This window comes from Amphiprion ocellaris, chromosome 10 (assembly GCF_022539595.1).
Source record: "Amphiprion ocellaris isolate individual 3 ecotype Okinawa chromosome 10, ASM2253959v1, whole genome shotgun sequence".
Classification (NCBI taxonomy): domain Eukaryota; kingdom Metazoa; phylum Chordata; class Actinopteri; family Pomacentridae; genus Amphiprion; species Amphiprion ocellaris.
The window spans coordinates 18,979,994-18,998,293 of record NC_072775.1 but is presented as its reverse complement, the minus strand read 5'-3'; the positions used below and the strand labels follow the sequence as shown (position 1 = coordinate 18,998,293).

The following is an 18,300-nucleotide window of genomic DNA, read 5'->3' as shown; positions in this document are numbered from 1 at the left end:
TAAGATTAATATAAAACTGGATGACTTTGACTCTTTCTGTTACACTGTAACCATTTTGGACGTCCAATAAGCATTAAGCCTTTGTCACTCAGTTGTCGTTGTAAACATGAACAAAGGCAGCGTGACCAAAGAAGACTTTTAAATAACAAATTCCTTAGAACTACCTAGAACTATGCAGAATTGTTAGAAGGAGTTAAATGGGATTACAACTAATTACATCATAATCAGTGTTTTACTATGTTTTTTGGGCAAAGTAACACTAACTTTAGAAAAAGATAAAATGAGGATTAAAATACCAAAATATGAATAATGCAGAACATTAACAGAAAGACGGCATTTTTTGAGAACATTCGTCCATCCATGCCTACCATTTTCTTTCTCTCTTCTGCTTTATTCTATTTCACTAACTGTAAATCAAACCACTGCTAAAAGAGAAGAAAATACACAAATGTAGCGTATTGGCTGAGAAGCAGGATTTACTTTCATCACATCTTCTGATAATAAAACAGCTCTCAGCTCAGATTCGCCAGACCAGTTTTTGTCTCGGGATTCAACTGTTGTCTTCAGTCATGTGTGTCAGTCCCATCTGACCTTTATTGCAATAGAAATAAATCACATATAAAGTCTAAATGTGTTACTCCATAGTTAGTGAATAACCACAAACTGAATTCTGAGGACTGTCTATCTGGAAACACTATTCTAATGTCGACAGTTTTGTGTTCAAAAACAAAACAATTTTTATAATATTATTCCTTGACAGAAATATTACTGAAATTATCACTGTGATACAGAAAAAATAAGCAGAAATTCTGCTCAGTTCAAACTACATTTTGGTTAAAGGTTTGAATAAAAACTGGTTACCTTCCTTTATTCAGCTCCCTTTTAGTTCGAGGTCAGAGAGATTGTCGTACAGTGAAGGAGCTCCCTATGTGTGTTTGCAATGTGCATGTATCCACTTACTACCAATCAAAGCTCTATTACTACTGCGTTTTAAGGCATTAGAGATGTCAACATTGTTAAGGCATGTGTATTGTTTTCTCAGTCAAGGAAAATTAGAAAATGAATTCCTCTGGGTTGAAGTGGAGTGTGTTCACAAGGGGGGGTCAGTGAGGGCGGGGTAAGAGCGTGGGTGTCTGTGTTGACGGAAGGTGGTGGTGGGCTGGGAGGGGAACGCCAAATTGTGCGCAGTCACTGGTAGATTATTTGCACTGAGACAGCTGAATTGTGGGAAAAGGGGAAGCATGGTGGCTCTGCCATTTGTTTTGCTTGTCGCAGCTTCTTACCAGACATGCTGAGTACGTACTGATTTAAGGCACCAACGCTTTTCTATCAGATTATTCCAGAAACCTGTGGCCCCAGTAAACTTCAGCCCACAACTTATTTTTAAACAGGATATTCCAGGACAGTTATAAAATGAAAAGTACAAGAATTTAGTGGAAGCTTGGTATTTTTGTCTTGGCAAAAACGGCACACGCTAAACTACATTATGTTCATGATGTGTTCATATAGTGGTAACTATTGACCTTATACAAAGAAAGTCCTCTCTCTCTGCCTCCCCCTGCATCCCCTCCTTTCTCCATTCCTGGCAAGGAAACGGCAGCTCAAGCACAGTTGAGAGCAGTTATGGCATTAGGACAACAGAGGCGTGGCTGGCCTTAAATGAGGGGACAAATTGTAGTGCAAGAAGGAGGGCCAGCAGCCAGCGGTGGCACATGGGAGGTGGCCCCCGAGCGAGCTCAGCGGGGTCAAACCGGCCTCCCCAACATGTGAACAGGAAAGGTGTGTGAACTTTTGCCTTGTCCCGCTCAGTCCATCATCCAGCAAATGGAGAACATCAGCCACACTGGGGGAGAGAGGCTGGCTGGGGTGGGAGTGGAGGGGTTGGGTGGTGGAGGGGAAGGTGCACACCTCACACAGGCTCCCTTTGTGCTGTGGGCAGGGGTTTGCATTACTGCGGGGGGCAGCTGCAAACTGCACTTAAGGACATGGTCAGGGTGTAATGGAGCAACACAAGGAGGGGGCCATGCTGCTGGAACAATTACCACTCGGTCATTATCACGCTCAAACAGATTATCATCCATCTTGTTATTATTATTTTTTTTGCTGGTTCCAATCCAATACACTTTTTGTGTAATACTTCCTTACAGTTCGCTCGTCATTTGTTGCGCTGAAATACACGACCCTTCACGCAACAATATTCCAGTGTGTGCTGTGTTCATCCCTGTGCACCTTCATGCTCGTGCACTGAACAGGGGTAACAGCGAGGGGAGTGATGATGATGCCAAACTAGGATCGATAGGGATGGTAAATCTGGCACCTGCTAACTAAAGATGCTAACTGGCTAAATATCCACAAACTTCCTCCAGAATCACAGACTCCACCTATAAGATGTCACCTGCTCTAACCCGACAAGCTAAAACATATGTGCCTTAAATTCTACACACATGAGCTGATATCCAAAGCGACAAGACCTACCATGAAAAATCTGCATTAAATATCGTGCTGCTTTCTGTGGGTTTGATGTTTCATCTTACAGCTGGTTCAAATCATATCTATCTGATAGAGTTCACACTGATGTCTTCAAGTTGAGTCCCAAGATGGATGATAAAAGTGTCTATATGTTTATATGTAATTTGCTTTCAGGTGTCTCTTCTGACTAGACAAAGCTTCAGTATAACTACTGATACAACATGGTAATTATATTGTTTCAAATGGGACCATCTTCTCTAAAACCTGTGTATCTTTTCACACTTTCACTGTGAAACATGTGTAACAAATCTTATTCATCATGGCCATATTCCATGTGGCTGTTCCAGTCAAGATGCCATACTGTGAATGTTAGCTCACACTGCATGGCTTTCTGGTAAATCTTGATGGAACACGGCCACAGTTAATGTTATTAATGACATCTGTGCTCTTCCTGCTACAACTGGTGAATAAGTCATCTTTTAGAGACTGCTAAACTGTAGATGACTATTGTTAAAAGAATGCCATTACTGATAGATACAGATATAGATATAGACACAGATATAGATATAGACTACCCTTCAAAGGTTTGGGGTCACCCAGACAATTTCATGTTTTCCAAAACTCACACCTTTATTCATGTGCTAACATATTTGCACAAGGGTTTTCTAATCATCAATTATCCTTTCAACACCATTAACTAGCACAATGTAGCATTAGAACACAGGAGTGATGGTTGCTGGAAATGTTCCTCTGTACCCCTATGTAGATATTCCATTAAAAATCAGCCCCATTTCCAGCTAGAATAGTCATTTACCACATTAACAATGTCTACACTGTATTTCTGATTCATTTAATGTTATCTTCTTGAAAAAAAAAACAGATTTTCCTTGAAAAATAAGGACATTTCTAAGTGACCCCAAACTTTTGAATGGTAGTGTAAATATAGATATAGATAGATAGCGTGAAGTTTGTCTGTGCTCAGTCACAATCTGAGTTTTGAAATACATCATGCCATCTAGAAATTAGTGGCTTGTATTGCACATATGAGAATAATCCTCATGTGATGTAGGAGACAACTTGTATACAATAAAATGGTTTGGATAATTATAGTTCCATGCACATACACTATGTCAAATATTTGTAACTGATAAACTGAACTATTTTTATGCATTTTTGAACACACCTGGAGGGGTCTTTAATGAGTCATGTAATATATTTTGACTTTGATTTGGTAAACCATGTCCTTTAAGAGCTCTGGACCAGAGCTGCCTAATAGCTGTTATATTCCACAAAGAAACCTAAACAGAGAATAGATACACTGTCTCACTGGATAATGTGCAGATACAATGTGCATTCCCATCTTTCTTTACTAATGCCTGCACCGACCCACCTACACATGCCCTTAAATGCACAATCACATAGCAGAACAACCAAACATTCCAATATTACTATCAGTGTAGCTGACTCTATTCTGAGATCAGAGTAAATATAGCTGACCAGGCTGCTTTGTTTCCTCCCAGTGGGTGCTGAGTGGGAGGTCAAAAAGATTTTAAAGAACCTTTTTAAAATGTAATATTTTAAGATATGTTTCTAATTCCAGAACTGGCTATTTTTCAATGCATTTCCTCCAGTATGGCTGTTTATAGTTTTCCTTGTTAGAGTGCAAATGCTAACATTTGACTCCAGCAACACCGCCATCAGAAGCAACTTTCAGTCAAATGAAACCCCATTCGTTGATCCTTTTTCCTTAATGTCTTTGCTGCTTATACATCATACTTAGCAAGGTCAAAAAACAAACTAACATAAAAGTTATGCTATTGTTTGTGACTGAATAAAAGGCAAATTAATAATAATATAAAACTAAATCACTGTCTGTCAGTTCTCTTTAAAAAAAGAAAAACTCACTGCACACTCTTACCACACTGGATTTGTGAAATAGTCATGTAATGTAATTAAGATGTCACTGAGTGGACAGAATATTGAAGTGAAAAAGCCACAGATTTTGTCAATCTCTACGATTGATTTAATTAACTGCAAATCTCTTGCTGTGACCCCTGTAATCCTGTTTTTTTGCCTTTTTTCACCCGGTAAAAATTAAAGTTTAACTATAAATAGAGGTGGATAATGCAGTTGACCCGAGGGGTTAATTCTCAGGATTTTGGATGCTTTCATCCCCTGGAGGCCCTCAGTCCATGCTCTCCTCAGGTTACATTACCATGAACTCGAGAACCATCACAAGGAAATGAGTTCATATGGAGAAATGAAGCCAGGATTTGGTCTGCTCGGGCACCTCTGTAGGCACTCCCAAGATGAGAGGCCGGAACAGGCTGGGCCTAAGTCCTGATTAATTCCCTGATTCCACACTACGTCATGAGGTCGGTGGGAATTCAAATAAAGAGAGAAACTGTGGAATAAAAGGAGTGAATCATTGAAGGGAGAACAGCAGACAGGATCGCTTTGTTACAGTGTGTAGTAGCTTTCTTGTTTCAACACCTGTCAGAAAGACCGACAAACATACGTGTGAGAAGAGAGACACTTAATTGAAATATCTCAATTAATACCAGATGAAAGAGCTTGTTGAGTACAGCCGGTGTGAGCTTTGTCCGTGCATGCCGCACAGCCAGCCGCTTTGCTGACTAATTACTCCTTTACATAATCCTAAAATGTTTTTACATAATCTCAGATACTGTTTACACATGAAAACTCCTCAGGATTAGTGTTATAAAGTACCTCACAGTGCCAAGATAAATATACATCTTGTGCAAGGGACCCAACCGTTTTAGCATCTATCTTTCTACATTTGTTCACCTAATCAAAATACACTTGCATAAATAGATATATGTGGCCTGAGTACACATACAGAAGTCAAACAGCGGATGACATGTCAGTCGCTCTGCGCCTTTATTTCCACTATTTATTTGCTCACGTTGGTGACGCTTAGAGCCTAAGGCCATTGGATTTATGTCACGTGAGAATAATAAATGCATCATGCTACAACATGTTCACACATCATAACCTACACAAACTCACAGTGTACAAACAAACACACGTGTGTGCACAGCTACAGTCACCCCAAATTATAAGGAGAAAAAAAACAAAAACACTGATTGCCTGAGCAGCTGAGGTCTGGAAGCTCCATTGAAAGTCCTACTGCTGGACCTCCTGGGGTGTTGAGCTCTGGGAAAATTGCCACTGAAGATTTGTTACTGGGGGCATCAAGTAACACAACACATATCAACTTCTTGGTAGGTGCAGTTTTATTGAGAAAATAACTTTATAAAATCTGAAAATAAAATCAACTGTTTCTCTCATATTTTAACTCTAAACTCAAATTATGTTTTTTATTTTTAGTTGTTTTTTTTTACGATTACACACTTGGCTTTCCATCAAAAGACGCAAAAAGAAAAAAACAAAAGAAAGTGTAATAACAACAAAAGAAACTGGGAGGAATCCAAAAAAGCATGAAAGACAGAACAAACAATAATTTACAGTTCTTCAAACCAAACTTAACAGGGCGTGTTTTTTTTTATTATTATTATAAATAGGATCATGTCACTCTTAATAAAAGTTTAATTTCTGAGATTATAAGTCATGTATCACTAATGGTTATTTTCTAAAGCATGCTATAGTATCTGATTTCCTTCCAATTTTAAAGGCCAGACTTCAATTCATTCCTGTATGGTATTAATAGAATACTGAAACATGCAACAGATAACTTATCCATTACATCAAGCCTGCGCATTGTTTTTTCTTGCAGGATTTTCAAGAGTCAGGTAATCGATTCATAAGAAAATTAATAGTAAACACTGACTTCCTGGCAGGAAAAAAAACTGCAAAACACACAGTACGGCTTGAAATAATCAGCTAAATAATGATTTGATTTGTAGATTTTGCAGTAAATGGTTGTCTGTCTATATATGTCACCCTGTGATTGACTGGTGACCTGCCTCAGAATAGACACCACCCTTCTGCCACCACCTAAAAGGTAAGTGGGTATACTTGATGGACAAATTACTAAAAAAAATGCAAAGAAGTATTCACACCCCTTGGAAGTTTTCCACTTTTTTTGCTTTTCAACATTGGATCATGGTCAATTTAATTTGTTTTTTTTTTTTTACAAAACTTTGCCAGAAAAAAGACCCTTTCATGTCAAAGTGAGAACAGAGTTCTACTAAATAGTGTCAATTCATTAAATATCTAAGTATCTAGTAGTAGTACAGTGCAGTAGTGAGCCTGTGTGGACAGGTCTCAGTCAGCCTTACACATTTGGACACTGCAATTTTCAAGAGGGGAAAATACTTTTTATAGGCACTGTATTCCTTAAAGTTGCATTAAAGGGCTGGCAATGAATCACTGTATTACTTAAGAATAAAAGAAGAAGAAAAATGAAGGTAGTGTAGTGTGCCAGGGCCAGGCGCTCCAAAGTGTACTGATCATCCACAGCTGAGTTTTAAAACAAGAAATACTGGAGGCCATCTTGTCATGTGATCACCCCGACGTGTCAACAGTAGTCAGTATTCATGATTAGATTATTACCCGAGCCTGTGTCAGACCACAACTATCTCCAGACACAAAAAACCTTTATTTTGACCTCAGCTACACGTGTATAACGTTTCTTTACTGTACCTTGCACAGTTGTGTTAATGTTACCAAAATCTGTAAAACTGTCTTTGTGGTAGTTCTACAGTAGGCGTCTCCGGGACGGCATATTGTCATGATGACACACACAAACACACACAGTCACAAGTTCAAAACAATACAAGCTACGCTACTGCAGCTGGTAATACATTGTCATAACAGCATTGACTTTACAGTTATGATGCCTTTTCACACACCAAACACCTTGGAAAGCCTGCAAGTTCTTGTCCCATTGCAGTGGGTTCCACATAAGTCCCTCATAATGTTTAGACCTGTCCTGAATGAGTCCTGCTGCGACTGCACATGCCCCCAAAGCCCCTCACTGCCTCAGAACCTCTAAACCCCCAGTGCATGCATTTATCTTGTACACCCGGGAGGGAAAAATACAGCAGCTGCCAATGCAGACCCACCCAGCAAGCTGTGTCCCAGGAGTTCTACTAATTCCAAGGTCATGAGGATGCCTCCGCCCCTTTCCTCTCACCCTGTCTGCTTACCTCAGCTGCAAGGAGAGGAAGTTAGAGGGAAAATTGTATAAGGGGACAGAGAATGCTTTCCAAAGTAGCTCTGTCACACGGACATTTGGCTGTGAAGTGAGAAGTTCCCTCATCCAGCAGATCTGAGAGCACAGATTACTGAGGTGTTACGGGGCATGTATTTCTGGAGGTGGGAGGATAAGGGAGGCTCGGTGCTGTCTTCGGAGTTCTCTCCATCTTCAGTGATTGAATATTTCATTAGTGGCGCCTAGACCAGTACCAGACATTCCTAAATCTCCCTCCTCCTCAGTGACCCCTCTCAGGTAGCGGAGGCAAAAGACATGGCTTCTATTAATCTGATTCCACTGGAGACATGGAGGCTTGACCAAAATCTGTCTTGACTTTGCAGATGTGTGAGAAAAACTGGTGAAGTGTCAACTGTGTTTTGGTACTGCAGTTCAAATCTTCACTGTACTTTTAGCTGTGTTTAACAACATTCAATTAGCATGGTAACAGTTACAACCATTTATGTTACAAATATTGGATAAAGTTACACACACAGTATTACAAACACTAAAAAACTACAGAATGCAGAGTGGATCAGAGGGTCTGTTCTTCCTATAATTTCTGTAGCTTTGGGTTAAGTGCAAATTTTTCACAGAAATTAAACTTCTATGTAAATACATTTTCAATGATTTGCACCTTTCCACTGACTTTGCCACTACACCACTAAAATCCACTCAGTGTTTGGTTTGACACTTTAAAGGTCTGCATGAGCATAAAAAAAACTTTTTCCATATTGAAATGAAACACGATGATGTTAAATTCTGCAGCACTGCAATCTTTTTTTTTAACCTACTCTCAGAATATGGGCCTATTAGAGTGAGACTTAAAACAAGAAAATTCCAAGTAGCTGCATTTTTTCTTCAAACCATTATCTTTTGGACCCTTGTTAACAACTGTATGCTCACATGTCGCATGTTGTATGACTCACATACTTTGTTCTGCACGAGTGAAGTCTTTTAGCCCTGTTTTCTCAACACTTCTTTTCAGTAAAGGAAACGTGTTGAAAGGATGCCCTCTTTGTATTGGTTAGAAGTAAGATAGTCGCTGTAATAAATAGCAACTTCTTTCAACACCGTGAACTTTCTTGCCAACCTTGGGTGTGCAGTGAAATATCTGACTTTGGACAGGGACCCTCCACTCCCTGTGTGAAGAAAATATTAGCCTACAATTCTCATATAGCACAACACAGCATTTCAAAATACTGAAAGCAAATGACAGCAAGCTCATCACCTGTTTTAAGTCATGCATAGAGCAAGAGTGCGCTCAACATGAACTGTGGCTAAGCTTTTGTTTTACTAAGTAATCAGGTTTTCTTTTTGTCCCTTTGCCAACCCCATGTTTGATTCTAATTCAATCAGCAAGTCCATATGTTGCGACTTTTTTTCTCTTTCCAGAATGGGGCCTATGAGGCTGTTGCATTAATCACCTCTTTAAGCCAGCTCTCCCACCAGTGTCCAACAGACTCATTAGCTGAACCAGAGATGTGGTAGTCATAAATCCTGTTGGGGGTTGGCAATGGTATGTGACAACCATGGGAGAAATTATCAGCTAGGTGATCCAGAATGTGTGGAGTTACCTACAAGGGAGAGATGCAGTGACTGGGAGAAAAAAAAAAGTTAGGTGTCAACAGGCCCCAGCATCCAGTCCTCAGTCCAGGTTGGTGGGTAGTGGGACCCTGACAGTGGGAGATGAATGGGAGGGAATTATCTACTCACTCGGCCAGATAATTGCTCCATTTGGCCCTGAGTTAGAGAATAGCTTCTAATTAGCTCCCTGCAGTCCCCTAGACCTTCACTCCTCCCCCAAAAGAAAACACTCTCACACATGTTGGAGGTTTAACCAACTGGGTCACTTTGATGACACCTAAAAAGTTGCAAACTCCTCTGCCAGTTGGTAGCATGTCTGATTTGAATGATTTTCCACTTTAAAAGAGAGAATGGTCCATTGTTGTTTAACCAAGTTTACCAATTTGGTGCAAGTTGATTTTCACGCTGTAGCTGTCCTATGTGAGTGAATGATTTACAGATCTGCACTTTCATCCATGTAAAGGTTTTCATCCTAGGTGTCTGGGATATGCCAGTGACCATGGAGCAATTTTAGCATTGGACTATAAAGAAAAATATATGTGAAAAAACATCACCTTATCTAATCATTAAAATGATTAGTGCAGTGATATGCATTTCTTGTATTTTCTGTTGCAGAAACATTTAATACCACTTGCAAGTCCTTGTGGTAAGTATGATGCTTTGCACTGCAAACAGAGAGGAACAATCTATCACTGCTGAAACTTAAAAACAACTTCTTACCTGTACTTCTAAAGTTCTAATCACCCAGTGTGTATTACATTTTACTCAATTCTTTTTTTTTCAATAAAAGTAATGCAGTAGTTTACTTATTATTCCATGTAGTATGTAATTTGTTAAACTTCTCATTACATCACTTTTACATTATTCCTCACCTCAGTTGCCTGAGATGCATTATCCTGTAATGTAACTGCCAGTTAAAAACATAACAGTAAACTCAAATATGCTCACATGCCATCACAAATCCCTGTTTTAATAAGAGAGGACATGCACAGGATCTTCCTTTAATTCCCTTTAATAAAGTGTTATGACAAAACCCATAGCAAACTTCATGAAAACCAGCCCACAGAGCAGTTCACAGAAAAATATGATGAGAAGATGGCACAATTTTATGTCCCAGACAATCAAGATGACACTTTTAGTAGAATACACTGCCTCAAAATAAAATCAGTAACTGCGACTGCCTCTGATTACAAACTGGAGTGTATAGACAAAAGTAGAGGGATTAAAATAATGTCACGTTGTAATGCATTAACTCTGGTTTGCAGAACACTGGTTGTATCCCATTTACTTTTCATTTTATATGATTTTTTCTTTATAGTGTTGTTACATGTCCAAAATAAATCAATAAATAAAATCCTTCAAAAAGTAAAACTGCAAAAATAAGTTGTAGCTCTTTGAATGATCCAGGCTAGCAAGCCCCTTGTTCTCGTCCTCCTGTGAACCATCTGATGGCCATACAGCACCGTAATTTCTCATTTTCTTATTTAGCTTTCCACCATAAAGCAAATGAGGACATTTCCCAAAATATCAAAGTCTTCCTTCAATAAAAGATCCGTAATGTCTGTCTGTGATTCAAAGTTAACCACCATGACATTGTATTGATTTGTGCTACGGCTGTTGCTGTAAGTAATGTCTGTGATTTTCATGCACCTATTTTCCTGCTGAGCCGCAGTATCATGAAGAAAATTAACATCAAAGTAACTACATCAAATTTGAATGACCTTTTGGGCTGTTATCACCTTAACACTAATAAAGAGGTGAAGGACCCTCACCATTGATTGATGGTTTTCACCATCAGTGGGAGGCCATTTACAACTGAACTTCTCTAATTAGCATTCTGTTTATTTGTTCTCACAGTTCCAGAGCTACAAACCTCTCCCATTTCCTCCTGCTGCTGATAGGATCCATAAACCCAGCATCTCATCAGTAGTCTGGCCTGACAAGAACTGCATTTACACAGCAGCAAATACTGCAGTGGGCTGTAGTAGCATGTTTAGCAGATGTAGCATGATTATCAAGTGCAACAGAAGCTGACCTTTGATGAAAGTTGATGAATATATTCGTGCCTTGAATTCAGGTACCTTTCGAGCCATTTTTCAAATCTCAGATCTTGATTTAAAGACATTTAAAAGCAGAGGAAATAAAAGTTGGGTCAGTTGGGACAACAGTGGAGAAGATAACCTCCAACACTGGCAGCAGTAGAAGGCGGTGACAGGTTTAGTGCACATGCCTTGTGTCCCTGAGAGTGGACTGCAGGGACCCTCTGACATGTGTAAGCCTGCAGAGAGTGGCCCTGCTCTGGGCTGCTGTTAGGGGTTGAGTGGGGTTAAAGTGGGTGATGATGGCTGGAAGGATGGAAGAGTCAGAAAGGGTTCAAAGCATCGTGATAGCCACCTCAACAACTTCTCCCTTTACCTTCAGATGTGACGAAGACAGCAGGCCGCAGGAGGCATGACATGAATGTGACACTGTATGAAATGTCGATGTTTTATGCACTGCATGGGAAGGCTAAGGGCCTGGTTATAGCCGCACACGGACAGACACACAAAAAGTTGCAGACACCATGGACATGGAGTTGTTGTTACTGTACTGCTTTGTAGTTCGCTTGGAGGACACACAGAGCCCTGTGTAACCTTCTAATGGAGAGCGTAACACTATACATTAGACATTATGAAACACTGGATGAAGAAGATGACAGACACCTCTGTCACGGCCACAACGGTTTCTCTCACGATGGCTTAACAAGCATTAAGCTTTTCCACCTCACTTAGTATTCATGAACTTTTCAGGACAGCCTCGATTTCAGGTTCATTTTCTTATTATTGGAGATCCAGCTCATCTATCAGCTGTTTGTTTGAAGTGATTTCCGATATCCCAATGTAACCACAGGAACTAAGGGCTGTGGAGACTTCATTGGCAAATGGGTGGGGATAATGGGAAAGGCACCCTGGGAAAATAAACTGCAGCCAGTGATCCCTGTATGCAACACAATCCTTTCTCAAACTCCCCTGTTTATGGATGTTGAGATTTCTTTCTGCAAGTGTGACATATTTCCAACCCAAGTCATATCAGCGCTCGTCAGAATAAAGATGGTATTTATGCAGGGCAGCGAGCAACAAAACACTTGTGAAAGATGACACTATTGCTTGATTTGTTGATTGAACAGACATGTTCAAGTGCAGGCAAAAACACAGACTAACCAACGATGAATTACTGATGGAGGTTCAGCAGCGGTCCTCCGAGACAATAGTATATCATTAAGCCATTAGTCACTAGTTTTGTTTGACAGCCAGGGATTTATCACGTTTCCTTAAGAGGAAAGTTCAGGAAGATAAAGGTCAATGAACACAGAGGCTTACTATGCAGGTAGATATGGGATGTGTAGTTAGTTATCAAGAGCATATGTAAAATTCCAAAGGACAACTTCAGCAGCATATAACCAAGTTCTGGTGACTTAAATACATATAAATCACCCTGTAAAGCCGGTATTGGTGAGTTGAGAATGTGTCACACGTCACCTCTGGGAGAATGAGTGCAGCAGAGCCCAGCGAAGTGGATGGAGCTGATAAAGCTGGATTGTCTGGCTGTAATCAGAGCCAGATGTGGTCAGGCCTTCGCCACGGTGGTCCGGCCACATCTGCTGTGTCAGGGGGAGGGGGCGAGGGGGGCACAGCTGGATGACCTCTGACCCAAAGAAAGGAACCACGAGCCAAGGTTGACAGCTGCCATGGATGAGGCAGGCGACCTGCTATCATCTCCTTTGTTCACATGTTTTACAAGTTGGCTCAAAAGTTCCACAATAAACTCTGTTCTGCTAAGGTACTTTTTTCTTTCTTACAATCCATTTTTATTCATATTTATTTTTGCCAGGTTTAGGCTTTTTTTTTAAATTATCTCAAAGTACCATGAGCCCATTTGTTGGCACAGTTCTGATTTTAGCCGTTAAAGCAACGTGACATTATTTTGGCATCTCCAGCAACTGTGTTCACATTACTGTCGAAATGCATGTATTCATTCCAACTTACAGGCCCACTTTCCATCAAGTGATTGTACACTGAACAGGCGAAGAGCAAACAGCCCCAGTAAAGCTGTCAGTGCAGCAGGTAAACTGATTGACATTATCTGCACGTTCACTATTAACCCGGAGGCAGTAACTGTAGCGTGATGATGGACAGCCTTGTGGTGGAACTGGCCTGGAGCTATTAGTAGATCATTGGAGGAGTTACTTTTCTCTTCCTGTCCTCCACTCTCCTTGGAAGGAAAAAAATATATATTGATGTGATTCTGCTGTTAAACAGAGAAAACCAGATAGCTGCTGAGGTTCACCATTCATTCCACCTTCATGACGTATAAACAACAGGGATATTTATTATTTGGCTGCTATTTTTCAAGCATTTCTAAGTTAAATTGCCAGATTTTTGCACATATTTTACAGATTGCTCTATTTTTACTTTGCACAGGCAGTCTCATTTTTGCTCTCCAGTGTTTTTGTCATATTTTATAATGTCATTCAACATTAACCTTTTTTTTTTAAACTGAAAAAGATCATTATTACCCCTGAGGTTTGGATAAATAGGCACTTTGTGAAATCTGCACTCTTAGTATGCTTTAGATGCCGCTTATTTTCATTTTTAGGTAATCTTGCCCATAAAATATTTGCTAAATGTGTTTTACATGTGTCATCGGTAGCCCACAGGGTAACACCCCATTTCAGCCAAAGAGATGATAAAAATAAAGGCCTTTCATATCTAGTCTTGATGGATAAGGAGGGCGCACAGTCAAACATAACTCCCTACACCAGAGGCCTATGCGGTGCAGCGATAGGGGTGAGTCGTCATCACCATGGTAGCGGGTGCTCTATCTCCTGCGCTTGATGATGGAATTGCCATAAAAAAAGAGATTTATCTGTCTTCACAACACCAGAGACGAACGAGGTGCTGCATGACGTATCGCCACGACGACCAGTCTCTTTAGTCTCACTGCTTCAGGTGCCTCATATTTCCTTCTCTGAACCCCCTCATTTTAGTACGGCGAAGGTATGCATTTATCAGGAGGAAGAGACCTAAATCATTTCTTGCACCCAGGCTAGGGGTTGGAATGCCACGGCTGATATGGCTGAACACACTTGTGCTCCAGTGTGCATTCTTGCTTGTGTGCATGTCTCTGCGTATGTGCAGTACATCTTGTTGCTCTTCAGGTTCTCTCCTCAGTGTGGTCCAACGGACATGAGAGATGACTCCAGGTAACTCAGGTAAGAAAGCCACTCATTTACATTTCACTTAGTGATTTACCTGCAAAAATTATGTTACATGTTTGGCGACATTTACTATACATGGGTTCACTTCAGGCACCTTTTCCAAAAACAGTCCTTAAATCTAAATCTTTGGACACTAATTAATAACTTCTGAGGCAAGTGAATTACTGCTTGGGCAAAAGGTAATTGCCAACTGTCATTTTCCACCCTGAATTAACCCATCATCACCTTCAACGTATCACATTATGAATTACTGCCTGACTTGAACTACAGGTTTGCTGTTTGAAGTTACGCACTAAGTCTAGACACACCCACGGTGACACTTGTGTCAACAGATTCAAAACAGAGAACCACAGTGATGATAACTTCATTGTTGCATTTGGTTTGACTAAGTGCTATTGTAGATAGCAACACATCTAGACGATAGATGCTATGAATTTAAATGCACAACAACCATCCAATGCTAGTTTAGCCTGTTTTAACTGTTAAACGTCAATAATAAGTTGGCTCCTACTTTATTTTTTCAATCTTCCCAACAGCGCCACTGATAGAGTAAATTTCAGTGTAATATATTCAGTTATTTACTGTCTGTAATTTTGTGGGAAAATGAATAATCGGAATTGTAGTTCATGAGGAATGTACTTTCTTCTGACATCCTGTTATCAGCACCCAGCACTCCATTACATAAGAGCGATAACACCCTGGGCTATGCTAAAAGTAATGGGGGGAAAAGATAGAAAGCACAGGCACCTCCTTCAGAGCTCAGGCATTTCCTTATGGGATATCCCCCCCATTACAACTTTTCATGGTAAAGGGAGAGATGTAGCAGGGGAAAAAGTGAGCGTCAAGCTGGCAGGGTCCATTAGGACGTGTCCTCCTGAGAGTTGCAGGGCAGTAAGCTACACTGACCTTTAATGGATTTGAGTGACAGCCAGTCAGCGCTGGATCAGCCCGAGAGGAGTGGCTGGAAAGAGGCCCTTTTCTCCATTGTTCTCTCGGTGACGTTCCCTGCCATGCTTCACTGAGGGCAGGTGCTTTAGGGTGTCAAAATAGGAAGACCCACGGACAGGCTTGGCTGCAGTCCATGCTCCTCTGACATATGACAAAAGCTCCACTCTCACCTCAGTACAAAAGGGAGTCCAAAAGTGAGAGCAGGTCGTTTACAAAGAGCTGCTGGAGACTCTGTGCTTTGCTTAAACGGGAAAGGACTGACTAACCTTTCGACCCAAATGAGTGTGTTCTGGAAAGATTTTCTCATCTCCTCTTGTTTGCTGTGTGAGTTTGTCATAGTAGACACTGATAACTCTCTTTCCATGGGAGATGATAAATGATCACTATCTAACAAAGGGCGTACTTACTTTAAATTTCAATCCATTCCAACAAATTTCTTTAAAGCATCATTCATAATCAAGTGATCAAAATTTTTCAAATCATTAAAACATACGTGAATATGATGACAAACATAATAAATGATAAATAAGGAAAAAGACACAGATAAAGAATAATAAACCAGAATGGGACAATATCCAAATGGTGACCAAAAGGAGCCAAGTTGTTATCAAAGCCCAAGTGATTATTTTCCACAAGATTTTCCTGTCAGGATGTTATGAATGTCTCTGTGCTCAGTGGTCAGTGATAAACGATGTCACTTTTGCTGTGCTGATGTCATACAACAGCCTCAAGGACCGGCTTCCTCCTCAGTAAGTGTGAGCTGAAGGATGGACTTACTGTGTCCTGTTCAGCACAGATGGCTCATGTATGTGTGCGTGTCTCAGTGTGGTATAGATGGCTTTGTGTTTCCATTCTTTCCATCACCATAAAAAGTCTTTTGGGGGTTTTAGCCATCGCTAACCCACATGATCCCCCCTCTTTAGGTATTAGAAGCAGGAACACATTTTTGTACAGAAGCAATTGGATCTATCATCATTACTGCTGCTCCATGAGACATTATTTACACTAGTTACTGCATTATTGATTGTACTTTATCCCCAGTATTCGCAACGTGAGAGTGGAACGTATTTATGTTGGCAGTGAAAAATACTTCCACGGCAATAATGTATGCCGTAGCATTACATTAACAAGTCTCTGTGCTTTGTTTGTTTTCATAGTGTATCGAGCCTTTACTTTGCATTTGGATAATTGGGGTTAGGTTTCCTGCTGTGTAAAGAAAGCCAGCCAGGAATGTGTGCATTTCACTGACACGCTGTAGAGTATGGAGGACTAAAAGTGCCAAAATTAAATAAATAAATACATCATTAAATAATTAATTAAATATGTCATTAATTAATTAAAATTGGAATTAAATATTTCATTAATTAATTAAAATTGGAATTAAATATGTCATTAATTAATTAAAATTGGAATTAAATACTTAAATGTGTTATTAAATAAATATATCATTAAATAATTAAATATGTCATTAATTAGTTAAAATTGGAATTAAATATGTCATTAATTAATTAAAATTGGAATTAAATACATAAATGTGTTATTAAATATGTCATTAATTTATTAAAATAACAATTATTTTAAGTAAAAAACATATTTCATTATTTCACGATTTAATTAATTATTTCATGGTCCTTGTGTTGCAGTGGATCATGAATTAATTTTATCTGTCAACCTCGCCCGTCAAAGTCGGTGGGCGGATCCTAACACCTGATTGGTTACCCTGCACATCAAGTCAAGGCAAATCGATTCCAGATAATGGATTGACGCAGAGCTTGTGAACACATTCCGATACACTGGGTGGCGCTATTCACCTCTACGTTGGTTTGGATACTCAATAAAACAAAACTTTATTAGCAACCGCTAAAGACTCGGTCCTCTTTCCCAAATGTTGATACATGCGGTGCAAGACAAATTTTCCTTTAGCATTTCCTTTAGCATCTACTCGGCGCGCCACGGCTCGTCTCGGTTTAGTTGTTTTTCCATTACATTGAGAACCACCTCATCGTGGGTGGAGTCGTCATAGCACGGCGGTCCGAAAGTCCCTTACCGTCATTTCTGTGCGACACAAACGCAATGCAACAATGTACATGGAGGCGATAGTACACCTGCTGCTCGGTCTGTGGCTTTCTGTCAGATTCAGAGTAATAGAAGAGTCGGAGAAAGCTGAGAGCGACGAGTCGAAACACTGAGGAGACACACAGGAGAGTTTGGGAGGCGATAAAGCAGTATCAAGCCGAAGACAAGAGGATATGAACGAGACGACATATGAGGGTAAGCTAATGCTAGTTCGCTAGCTATCGTGTATCAGTCCTGTGAACGACCCTGTAATGGCTGCAGTTTGTCGCTATTAGGTATTAAAATATGTATGCTGTGTATGTGTTTCAGATGCTCTCTGATGAGACTTCATGGGATTTACCTGAAGCAGCAGCACATGAGCCTGCAGTGGCACAAGGTGTAGAGGAGGAGGACAGAGATGTACAGGATGCACTGATGCACTACGTGTCATGCAAAGTTATTCTTCTTGTTATACTTCTGTTTTTCGGTCCCCGGACCGCTATTGTTTTCTTTAATGCAATTCTGACAATAAACTTTTGTAGATGTGTCTATACTATTGTTTGTTTGTGAAGGTTAGCAAGATTAAATAAAAAATTAAACGCCAAAACATTAAAACAGCTGTTTTAAGAAAATTCCAGTTTGATAAATCAGTATTGCTTTGGTGTAATTCAGTCACCAGAATTATGAACCATAAAGGAGTTTGTGTTAAAACATGTTAAATCCCATTAAACACAAATACATTATTAGGGAATATAGAATTGTTTGGTTCAGACTGTTGACTCTTTTTCTACCAGTGTCTTAACAGACA

General features: G+C 40.0%; 1 long non-coding RNA gene across 1 annotated transcript; it reads left to right on the top strand.

The window, feature by feature from the left end:
• The first annotated feature begins 16,741 nt into the window (after positions 1–16,741).
• On the top strand, positions 16,742–18,043 carry LOC129349748 (uncharacterized). The gene is made up of 2 exons (XR_008602860.1): positions 16,742–17,708; positions 17,823–18,043. It is a non-coding gene; the product is annotated as an uncharacterized LOC129349748 (long non-coding RNA).
• Positions 18,044–18,300: the final 257 nt, after the last annotated feature.